Source organism: Schistocerca nitens, chromosome 8 (assembly GCF_023898315.1).
Source record: "Schistocerca nitens isolate TAMUIC-IGC-003100 chromosome 8, iqSchNite1.1, whole genome shotgun sequence".
In the NCBI taxonomy this organism is placed as follows: Eukaryota; Metazoa; Arthropoda; class Insecta; order Orthoptera; family Acrididae; genus Schistocerca; species Schistocerca nitens.
Genome location: NC_064621.1, coordinates 615594165 through 615607254, shown reverse-complemented (window position 1 = coordinate 615607254; position 13090 = coordinate 615594165).

Here is a 13090-nt window from a genome sequence, read left to right as displayed (position 1 = left end):
AATTGCTACATACTGTAGATACCAATTAGATAAAGTCATCAACTGCCAGGAGAGAATTGCTGCCAGTGCTGATGGATGGAAGATTTTTGGTGCCCTGCACCACAATCTTAGTCTTTAGTAGTCTGAAGATAAGACCATAGTGTTCGCATGCTTGTGACAACTTAATAATTAGATACTGCAGCTAATCTCCTAAGTTTGCTAGCTGAGCTGCATCGTCTGCATATGACAGTTCACGAATAACCAATTTATTTAGTAGGTCTTGGCCTCGAGGCGGGTGATGCTGAAAATATTTCTGTCAGTTTGAGACTGCTAGTATACCGCTAACTCACAGTCTTCAAAGGCAAATCTCAGCAGAAAAGAACGGGAGAACCGAAACACTCAGAGGTAACACACACCTTGCTGTACACCACAATTAACAGAGAATGTTTACAATGTTTTACAGCTGAAGAAGATTACTGCTTGCGTTTTCTCATGAAAAGTGAAAGTTATTTGTAGAGTTGTATGTGGGCATAGGATTTACTGCAACATCTGGAAAAGCCCATCAGGCGCTATTGTTTTAGTTACCTCTCAAAAGCTGGAAAAGAAAGCATGATGAAGCACTAAACATTATGAGCACTATAATACTGCCTGCTATTTGAGTGATATGTTTCAATGAGGCTAACAGGTTAAGACCCACAGGTGACCGATGATAGTTGTACAGACTGGCAACTGACCATCAGAGCAAAGAATCATGAAGCCAAGCTTATAAACAAGCTGAAACATTAATTAGTGTTCGATTACGCTCATGGAGATAAGCCACTAGGAACAGAAGCGACTCTGGAATATTTACGAGTAACCGTACGGAGCAACATTAATAGCAACGCTCACCTGCGAGAAGGTAAAAGAAAAAATTCAAAGGAGAGCTGCACGTTTCGTCACAGGTTCGTCTAGTGAACGCTGCACAATTACAAGAATGCGCAACAAACTCCATTGGCAGAGAGGTGTCATGCATCACGGAGATGTGTACTGCGAAGATTTCAAAGAGCATACTACCCAAAAAAGTCAGGCAGTACAGACATCTTGCGAAATGACCACGACGAAACATTCAGATAAAGTGGTGCCGCTGTAAACATTTACTGGAAGACTTTCATCGTTCTTTCACCTTCTTTTCAAAGTGATAGCAGAAAAATTATACCGGGTGGTCCATTGATAGTGACCGAGCAAAATATCTCACGAAATAAGCATCAAACGAAAAAACTGCAAACAACGAAACTCGTCTAGCTTGAAGGGGAAAACCAGATGGCGCTAGATGGCGCTGCCATAGGTCAAACGGATATCAACTGCGATTTTTTTAAACAGGAACCCCATTTTTATTACATATTCGTGTAGTACATAAGGAAATATGAATGTTTTAGTTGGACCACTCTTTTCGCTTTGTGACAGATGGCGCTGTAATAGTCACAAACGTATGAGTACGTGGTATCACGTAACATTCTGCCAGTGCGGACGGTATTTGCTTCATGATACATTACCAGTGTAAAAATGGACTGATTACCAATTGCAGAAAAGGTCGATATCGTGTTGATGTATGGCTATTGTGATCAACATGCCCAACGGGCGTGTGGTGTGTATGCTGCTCGGTGTCCTGGACGACATCATCCAAGAGTCCGGACCTTTCGCCGGATAGTTACGTTATTTAACGAAACAGGAAGTGTTCAGCTACATCTGAAGCGTCAACCACGACCTGCAACAAATGATGAAGCCCAAGTAGGTGTTCTAGTTGCTGTCGCGGCTAATCCGCACATCAGTAGCAGACAAATTACGCGAGAATGGGGAATCGCAAAAACGTCGGTGTTGACAATGCTACATCAACATTGATTACACCCGTACCATATTTCTGTGCACCAGGAATTGCATGGTGACGACATTGGACGTCGTGTATAGTTCTGCCACTGGACACAAGAGAAATTACGGGACAAAGACTTTTTGCACGCGTTCTATTTAGCGAAGAAGCGTCATTCACCAACAGCGGTAACGTAAATCGGCATAATGTGCTCTATTGGGCACCGGAAAATCCATGATGGCTGCGACAAGTGGAACATCAGTGACCTTGGTGGGTTAATGTATGGTGCGGCAATATGGGAGGAAGGATAACAGGCCCCCATTTTTTCGCTGGCAATCTAAATGGTGCAATGTATGCTGATTTCGTACATAACGTTCTACCGATGTTACTACAAGGTGTTTCACTGCATGACAGAATGGCGATGTACTTCCAACATGATGGATGTCCGGCACATAGCTCGCCTGCGGCGGAAGCATATTTCATGACAGGTGGAATGGTCGTCGAAGCACCATACCATGGCCCGCACGTTCACCGGATCTGATGTCCCCGGATTTCTTTCTGTGTGGAAAATTGAAGGATATTTGCTATCGTGATCCACTGACAACGCCTGACAACATGGGTCAGCGCATTGTCAATGCATGTGCGAACATTACTCTCTGTTGAAAGGAATGTCGTTACACGTATTGCCAAATGCATTGAGGTTGACGGACATCATTTTGAGGATTTATTGCATTAATGTAGTATGTACAGGTAATCATGCTGTAAGAGCATACGTTCTCAGAAATGATAAGTTCACAAAGGTACATGCATCACGTTGGAACAACCGAAATAAAATGTGCAAACGTACTTACTTTCTGTATTTTAATTTAACAAACCTACCTGTTACCAACTGTTCGTCTAAAATTTTAAGCCATATCTTTGTGACTATTACAGCGCCGTATACCTCAAAGTGAAAAAAGCAGTCCAATTAAAACATTCATATTTCTTTACGTACTAAATGATCTAGTAGATAGTGTCGGAAGTCCCATGCGGCTTTTCGCGGATGATGCTGTAGTATACAGAGAAGTTGCAGCATTAGAAAATTGTAGCGAAATGCAGGAAGATCTGCAGCGGATAGGCACTTGGTGCAGGGAGTGGCAATTGACCCTTAACATAGACAAATGTAATGTATTGCGAATACATAGAAAGAAGGATCCTTTATTGTATGATTATATGATAGCGGAACAAACACTGGTAGCAGTTACTTCTGTAAAATATCTGGGAGTATGCGTGCGGAACGATTTGAAGTGGAATGATCATATAAAATTAATTGTTGGTAAGGCGGGTGCCAGGTTGAGATTCATTGGGAGAGTCCTTAGAAAATGTAGTCCAGCAACAAAGGAGGTGGCTTACAAAACACTCGTTCGACCTATACTTGAGTATTGCTCATCAGTGTGGTATCCGTACCAGATCGGGTTGATGGAGGAGATAGAGAAGATCCAAAGAAGAGCGGCGCGTTTCGTCACAGGGTTATTTGGTAACCGTGATAGCGTTACGGAGATGTTTAATAAACTCAAGTGGCAGACTCTGCAAGAGAGGCGCTCTGCATCGCGGTGTAGCTTGCTCGCAAGGTTTCGAGAGGGTGCGTTTCTGGATGAGGTATCGAATATATTGCTTCCCCCTACTTATACCTCCCGAGGAGATCACGAATGTAAAATGAGAGAGATTAGAGTGCGCACGGAGGCCTTCAGACAGTCGTTCTTCCCGCGAACCATACGCGACTGGAACAGGAAAGGGAGGTAATGACAGTGGCACGTAAAGTGCTCTCCGCCACACACCGTTGGGTGGCTTGCGGAGTATAAATGTAGATGTAGACTACACGAACATATAATAAACAGTGGGGGTTCCTAATTAAAAAAAAACGCAATTGATATCCGTTGGACCTATGGCAGCGCCATCTAGCGGGCCAACCATAGCGCCATCTGGTTTCCCCCTTCAAGCTAGACAAGTTGCCTTCTTTTTTGTTTTTTCGTTTGACGCTTATTTCGTGAGATATTTGGCCCGATCACTACTTGAAGCATATGCCAGCCCGCGAGTGACGTCACAGGGCGCCGCACTTTGGCACCGTTACAGAGGAATGTGTGGGTCATATTCGAAACTTCTGCGTCGCAATGGGAGACAATCGAGGTTTCAAAAAAAAAGTGGCCTCTTAATTGTCTTACACAGTTAATGTAAGAAAAAAATTGTGCTGATATTAGAGGAAACGAGTGTGCCAGTATTTATTATCAGTGTAAATGGATTAACAAAACACTCAAAAAGTTATTAACTTACTATCGTTCGGTATTTGCCCTACAAACTAGAGTATAGAGAAACAGAAGCGAATTACCCAAGTGGTAAGCGATAGCGCCATATTGTGGGCATGAAGTTCATCTTCTCATCGGGGAAGTCACATAGGTAATAAATGTTACATTCTTTATTAAGGCACTACTCCAGTCTGAGTACGTAATCTCTCAGTGACGGACATTCCCTAACGTGGCGCCTAGCACCAAGTCCAGTGTGGGTCAACCTCACAGCACAATGAGGTAACAGAAGTGCTTACAGCTCTGGACAAGCAACAAAATTGTGGTCTGTGAGATGTCACTGTATACTATTTAAAGACCCGATCCCAGGAACGAACTGTGTAGTATTGTGGTAGGTACTGTTTTCTACTGGCGAACAAAGTTTCCATTCCAGCAAATGGAATAAGTCAAATTCACAAGTGAATTCTGACGGAAATCTCCACATATGTTGCAGAGCCTTTACTACACTCTTCCTCTTTGTCAACCATCAATTAAGAGACGCAGCTTTGCCCGTGTGGTATCCTTCTTCATGCGGAGAAAACCCATCTGCGTGTTGGTCATGGTCATCTAGATGAACACTAATGATCACTAATACTGGAAGGTGTTTCATTTCAGTTAATATAAATGTACACTCGACAGCAAAAAAAGTGGGTCACACCTGAATTCCAACATGTAGGCTGTACCTGAATGTTTGCAACCAACATTGTATGTCTCTGTTGCACATAGTCGCAACCCTCCACAGTACAGTCGTCGTAAGATACACAATGGGTACCGCTAGAGAGTACCACAGAACACTGGTCTTTATGACAGTCCGTCCAGATGTAAAGTAACACCATGATAGTACAGAAGATATCAGACAGTCCTTAACGTTTGTAAACTAAACTTAATTACAATAAGTGACATTTCAAATGTTATGGGACTACTAGTTTTGTCACATAAATCGTTCAGTAATCCTTAGGCACAATTAAATATTTGAGACAGTATATGGATTTATGAAGTTGTATGGAAATAGGAAACAAGTTCTTTGCTGTCTAAAAGGTTTACCCAACACATGCTGAACGTCGTTCAACGTTCAACGGGGAGTGGTTTCGCATCAACTTTATGTAATACTAAGCAGTTAAAAGAAAACGTGATTAATGGTGGCAACCACGCTACGGAAATACCAACATTAACAGCGAATCACAAGTAACATCATTGTACACATTACTCATCAACAGTTACTCGTACATGAAGTTGAACTTTAAATGACATGACCAACGTCTTCGTTCTGGATCCGGATGCAAACCCAGAACGTAAAGCCATTGTTAACCAAGCAAAGCTTTGTACCTTATCGAGACTCGATCACTAGGCAGGAAGAGACGTCAAAAATTGACGTTTGCACCAGTATCAGTTATCAATTATCAACTTGAACGTAAATGACGTTAATGTTTGTACGAAAGCAGGAACCCTAACATGACAATTACCTTCTTGGTAATTAAGCTCTAAAGACGTTGTATAGAGTTGCATTGTCAAGGAATAAAGGATGCACATGTTTAAAATTGAAATGCCATCATGTAATGCTAAGAACAAGGATGCGAACCCAGCACCTAATCGGATTGTTGAATAAGTACGTAAAGTCAGAATGTAGATATCACAGTTTGTCACCAGTAGTGGGGTTGGAACCTTAAATGACGACTGAAGTTGTATTGCCTGACCGGGATTCGAACCCGGCGCCTACCGCTGCCGTTGTCTAACCAGGAACAGACGAGAAATGTCCAATGTTGGCCCACCATCAGCGAGATTTGCACACATTTAACTAGAAATAAGGTGACGAAAACGTCTATGCTGACTGAGAGTGGAACGCTGCACACATGGTTATGAAGACACGTTAATAATCAACTTCATATTCAGTAGTAGCTAGGAGTAGCATGTTTAGTTGCAAACCTTAAGGCCTTACTCATCCCTAGTAACGTGTTTCCTAATATCGGCGATATCATGATGTTAATTTACAAGTCGATTGACTGCCGTAAAGAGCAACGTCCTCTAGTAGTCGTGTATCATTTGGATGCAAATGAAGTGCCTCAGCAGAAAGTAATTTCCGTCGTGCAGCACGTATTGTTTCAGAGGCACTGAGAACATGTTATAAGTGCACAAAACGTGTATTATATACTATTATGTGGGGAAGCTGCCGCCAAACCTGTTTACTTTTACATTCCGCTTAGTTGTCATGGTTGAATACAGGTTTTCTTAAGGCTACATCTAATGCACAGCGCTTACAAGAAAGTATAGTTTCCTGCGTCATGCTATTGTTAGTTAGGTGAACTATTTTGTGGTAGCTATTTTTAAAATTAATGTATTTTTTAAAGTATTGTTCGTCAAATATTTGAATAAATCGTCAACTGTAGGTGTGCCTGCACATGTTATAGTATAATAGCTGTAGCTGCGTTAGTTTGTACTACAGACTTGGGTAGGTTAGGTGTAACTTTTTATCCTTCAAGGGGTGACAGTGGCCATGCGGCCCGGGTCTGTACTAGCCGCGGCTCGCGAGCTACGGGCCAGCCAGGCTGGCCGAGGCGAGACGCAAGTGAGCGAGCTGGCGGTGGCGTTGGTGGGCAAACAGCCCAGGACGAGCCAGCACGGCTGCGCCGCATGCCTCTGCCTCTGCCGCTCCGTTTGACGTAAATATGTTTACCTCCTCTCCTGGAATCAGTATAACAGCGGCAAGCAGAAATACACAACAGGCTGTCTGCCGTAATGGCTCATTGGAAGAGATCTATTCGAGGTAGAGTCAAAAAAATGGTTCAAATGTCTCTGAGCACTATGGGATTTAACATCTGAGGTCATCCGTCCCCTAGAACTTAGAACTACTTAAACCTAACTAACCTAAGGACATCACACACATCCATGCAAGAGGCAGGATTCAAACCTGCGACCGTAGCGGTCGCGGGTTCCAGACTGAAGCGCCTAGAACCGCTCGGACACTGCGGCCGGCCGAGGTAGAGTCGTCGCTCTCACTGAGGAAGGAGGATGTTCCACCAGAGAAGCTGGCAGACGGTACGGCGTAGCACATACCACTGCAACGAGACGGTGGAGGATCTGCCTTGGAAGAGGCACCACCAACAGGGCTCCTGCCTCAGGCAGGAAGAGAGTGATGTCACAGCAGGAAGACAGGGACCTAGTGTCTAGGAGCAGAGAAAATCCCTTTCTGAACGCGAAGCAGTTGCGGCGGGAGACCAACTTCCCCGGCTCCAGTGACACGATTCGCCGAAGGCTGAGGGACGCTGGACTGCATGCACGACGATCCGCCGTGAAACAAGAGCTCAGCGAAGACAACGTTTTATACGGGCTAGCATTTGCGGAGCTCCATCTGAGGGCGTCGTGGGACAACGTCATTTTCACTGATGAGAAGGTGTTTTCCACCAATAACGACGGTCCACGAATCGTTTTCAGGCCGCAAGGGACTCGCCATCGACGCGAATATGTAACCACGACGAGAAGAAGTGGCCGACTATCTGTTACCTGCTGGTGTTGGAATTCTGCGAGAGGGGCGGGAATTCTTCACAGGATAGAAGGAACTCTGGACAGTGCGCAGTATGCCCACATATTGGAAAATGTGATGCTTCCGTCAGTGCGAATGCTGTACACAGAAGGCGACGTCACATTGGAAGAGGACCATTCTCCCATTCACAAGTCTGCATTTGTTCAGCAGCGGCTCTCCACGATTGGCGTCAACGTCATGGACTGGCCGCTACGGGCGGCTGATATGACCTCCCTGGAAAAAATGTCGGCTGAGGTCGCCAGAACATTAACTGAGAACTGCCCACGAAACCAACTAACTACTGCGGACGCTCTTTGGGACTGCGTCCTGGAAGCCTGGGAGGAAGTTGCTTCTTCAGGCTGTTACGTCCGACGGATTATACATTCTATGCGAAGACGCGTGTTAGAAGTACAAAATAATGAAGGATTCTGGATAAAATATTAGAGTTCTTAAAATTTTTTTTTATGTCTTCTTTTTCGTCATGTTTCCTCATTGGGAGATAGTGGAAGATCGCGTGGCAACAGAAAAGATACAATATGGGATAGCTTTCCTTTGAGTTGCCCTTTTAATTCAAGTGGGTTTCTTTTGAATGTACAGTTTGTTAAGTATTCTATTTTGATTTCATTTATACCCTGTCTGGCCGTGCGGTTCTAGGCGCTTCAGTCCGGAACCGCGCAAGTGCTACGGTCGCAGGTTCGAATCCTGCCACGGGCATGGATGTGTGTGATGTCCTTAGGTTAGTTAGGTTAAGTAGTTCTATGTTCTGGGGGACTGATGACCATCGATGTTAAGTCCCATATTGCTCAGAGCCATTTGAACCATTTAGACCCTGTCTACATACTTACAAACTAATCAGCGTAGATGGACTCTGTCACAGTAGTTTTTGTTATTAAAATACGGTTCTCTCTTCCCCTCCATCCATGAATACACAAGTAGCTCTCCTTCACTCCTAGTAACGCCAAGTGCAGAACGCCAGTAAGCTCCCTAGATCAATATCCGCAGTAAAGATAACATCCCTTCACTGCCGACTGGGCATTCGTTTGAGCTGTGACAGATGGAGAAACCCCGTAAGGCAGAGACTCTGTCACCAGCAAGCCGTCGTAAACTAGAAAACGTATTTCATTTAATGAACCAATGGCCATGTAAGTTCACAAGGCTCTTACTTTATTTGAAACTGAGACGTTCGAAATTGTGGTGCTGGACTGGGATTAGAATTCGATTTCATTGAGTTCCCGAAGACTGCAAACTCTTCTAGGCGTCCTCGAAAGGCACCTATCTGGTTTCGAATCCTGATCAGCACAAAATATTCATTATTTCATTTCAAGCCCTAGCATGTGCACTCCGAACTACTGGTGAAAAATAGTTGCCTTTTAACGTTTCTCCGTGCGTTGTCAGCTGTAACGTGTTCGTTTCAACTCACAGCCACATGATGAGCTTTTTATCACATTACAAGATCAAACGTTTCCCTACATCTTTTCAAGTTCAAACATTCCTCCCCATCCTACTGGTGAAAACGGATTTGGGTTTGACGTTGTGTTCGTTGTGATCACCAACGACGACATGCTGTGGATTCAACTTCGAGCCAGCAGAGTATTTTCCATCACATCATTGAAAGTACAAACATGTCATTCCCATCTATTATTGGAAAATAATTTGATAGTTAAAGATTCTTCATGACCACGTGTGCGGGGTTTTAATTCGATTCAGCACAGAACTTTTCGTCGCCTGATGTCTAGCTAAACATGCGCCCATCTCGCTACTGGTGAACCAACAATAGCTTTTTATCGTCTGTTCCTGGATAGAAAACGACGGTGTAAGAGGCTGGGTTCGAATCCCAGCCAGGCAAAAACATTTCTATCGTCAATTAAGGTTCCAGCATTTCGCTATTGGTGAATACATTTGATATTTAACTTCTGATTTTATGTACAGTCGCGCTCAAAAGTATCCGAACGACTTGAATTACATTTCAACCTGATTCCCATGCGACCTACATAACGCAGCTGTCTAGCAGGTCCTCTAATTGCTCCTTGGTACAGTAGTTTGACTACTGAAAATGGTTCCAACAAATCACGACTAGAAAACACTACTCTGTATCGCAATAACTCAAGATGTAAAGTAATACCACGATACTACAAATATCAGGGAACACCTCATCACAGATAAGACTGTCCTTAAGGCTTGTAAGCTCACATTTATTGCAATAACTGACTTACCTGCAATGTTAGCACTCTCATTATTACGTCAGGTAGGTAATGCACGTAATAAGTTCGTCGTATTCATGATTTCCTCTTCAAAGTAAAGTACCATACTTGTTATTTAACACAAAATGTCAATAACATTTACGTTATTCACGAGCAGCTAGTTGAGAATATGTATGAATTCCAAATAACACGACGAACCGCCTCGTTCTGCATATGGATTTAAACCCAGGTCATGCAGGCTAGGCCGCGGTGGCCGTGCGGTTCTAGGCACTTCAGTCCGGAATCGCGTGACTGCTACTGTCGCAGGTTCGAATCCTGCCTCGGGCATGGATGTGTGTGATGTCCTTAGGTTAGTTAGGTTTAAGTAGTTCTAGGTTTAAGGGGACTGATGACCTCAGATGTTGAGTCCCATAGTGCTCAGAGCGATTTGACCCAATCATGCCGGGTAAGATTTCGTGGCTCACGGAAATTAACAGTCATTCCTGGCTAGGCATAAAGAGAATGATATACCTCGATTATAGACAGTATCAGTTAACAAATATCAACTTTAAATTACAACACGTAAACATTTTTAACGGACGCGAGTTCCTACCCAGCATCTATTGTCCCTGTTAACGAACTACGAGAGATGTTAAATACTGCTGCTTCACAAGTAACTTACTTGAAATGCAGTGAGGTAAAGCTTTGTGTTGGACAGGGATTCGAACCCAGAACCTAATCGGATTGTTATCCAAGCACAATCAACTGTGACATATCGGATTTTCTCGGCAGTAGCTAGATGTATTAAATGAAATGACGAGACGAAACATTAATTTTTCCTTCCCAGGACTCCAACCCGGCACGTATCGCTGTTATATCCTAGAGAAAAGGAACGTTAAGTATGGGTTTGATACACCAGCAGCGACATGTGAGCATGTTTGAATTAGAAATAATATGACGAAGTGTTCAGTGCTGACTGATAATCGAATCCCAAACATATCGTTGTTGACTACACACAAAGAGACGACACTTACCGTATTTTTCTCCACCAGCAGCTCGGAATAACATCCTTGAACTTACAGTGATCTCGCAAATAGTTCTGTGTCTCACTGGGAGTCAAAAACGTCAGATATCGTTAGTGTTGACAACGAATGAAAATGCATTAAAAATAAAAATTATTATCCACCAGCAGATAGGTGTTCTCATGCTAGAGCTTGATAAAACATAGTGAAAAGTTTAGTGCTGGGCCAGGATTCCAACCCATTCATGCGCAATTTGTGGAGATGTTGAGGAATCTGCAGTTTTGAACAAAAAATAAGTTGTAGTCGACCCGAATTGTCAGGAAGGGATCAAATTCCGCGTTAAGGGCGGTCTGAGTTGCATTCCCAGTTCAGAACCAATTTTATCGACATACAGAAGCTCAAATAAAAGATGGAATAAGTGTCCTGTGACCATACACAGTGTTTGTTTCGTCACTAGAAATAAGTAACTAGTATAAGAAAGATTGCCGGCCGAAGTGGCCGTGCGGTTAAAGGCGCTGCAGTCTGGAACCGCAAGACCGCTACGGTCGCAGGTTCGAATCCTGCCTCGGGCATGGATGTTTGTGATGTCCTTAGGTTAGTTAGGTTTAACTAGTTCTAAGTTCTAGGGGACTAATGACCTCGGCAGTTGAGTCCCATAGTGCTCAGAGCCATTTGAACCATTTTTTAAGAAAGATTACTGGTGATAGAGTTTCTGAATGTCGCCCCCGACTTACTTTATTGTGGTTCCACCTAACGTCAAGTTGGTAGGGAAGGAATATCATGTTTAATGTGATTTTCAGACCACAATGCCATTATACCTTCTTCACTTGACGTAGCCAGAAGAGAATGGAATCTGCCTCCCCCTATCAAAAAACATCGGCAGACCAACATTGTGTGAAACTATCAGCATTCCAACAGACCACCAAATCCTCTTCTCTACTACTCTTTTCCCTATCATAACACCGTTGCGGCACACAAGATGAGAATTCTGACACACAGGCTCCCTGTAGTGGTTTGCAGGACGTTCAGTACTTTCATTTACTTGGTTGACTAATCGCCATGAACTAGCTCCCTTGCCTACCCAGTGCATACATTCGACTCTATTTTGTAATCACCGAAATAAAATAACGTAACTGCCACCTACACAGAACTGCCAACAGTGTAGGTATTAGAAATTTAAATAGCAAGTGTTCCTTTCCATTTGAGATACTCTATTGCGCTATCTGTTTGTGGAAACCATCGTGCAGTGCAAAAGAAATGCTGTAACTGTCTGTCTCTCAGAAGTCTGGGTCCGGCCATATGCATTATCTCACAGCACTGTGGAATGCCGAAGTTCTTGGGGAACTGTCATTCACTTCCAGAGGTGCTGTAGCTACGTCACAGCTAGTAACATGATAAGACGTCGCGTGTTCTATTACATTCGCAACTACATTTTTTTTAAAACGCAATTCTGCTGTCTGCTGATGTTAACAATTTAATGGAACTTTGGACATAATTCTCTTCACTTCTCAACCCAAAATAGTCGCATGTGGAAAAAAGGCCAACTTCTGCGTCATTTTGTTCTTTTCAGGTTTAATAGACGGACAGGCAGCAGGTGCGTCTCGAAGCTTTTGTATTATGTATGGGGAGAGTGCATCGTGCCAAAATAGTCAGAAAAGTATTTTCTACATTAGCTGTCGTCTGGTAGTGGCATTTTATTCTTCTTCAAACCTTGTTTGACAACTTTAACTCAGAACAAGTTTTCTACATGCATGTAATCAATAAACTGCATGTTCACTGTCAGACTGTTATAGATAACATCAGAGAATTCGCATATGTCGTTGATGATTAATTTCTCTCTCATGTTTAGTATTGTTTTAACAACACTAAAAGAAACCTTACGAAATCTGTGCACTGTGTTGTAAGAAATGAAATAAAACTACCCACGATAAGTCTGTTTTAACAAAACTGAGTATCTGTACACAAGCGTGTCTCTATCTGCACGAATTAGTAAAATACTGCTCACTTAGATTTCGATTGGGTCTGTGTTTAAATGGTATGCTGTGTCATACTCAACAGGTATGTAAATGTGGCATTTCGTAAATAAAGCTACTTATTCCTAGAAACCCAAAATTTTCTTGTCAGCAGCGGAAAGAGGCGTTACCTGTTGTGCAGCATTGTAAGTTTTGCACCATTGCACTTCGAGCTGAAAGTATTTTCTTGCGATTTGCTAATCAATTTTTTTCCTTCAT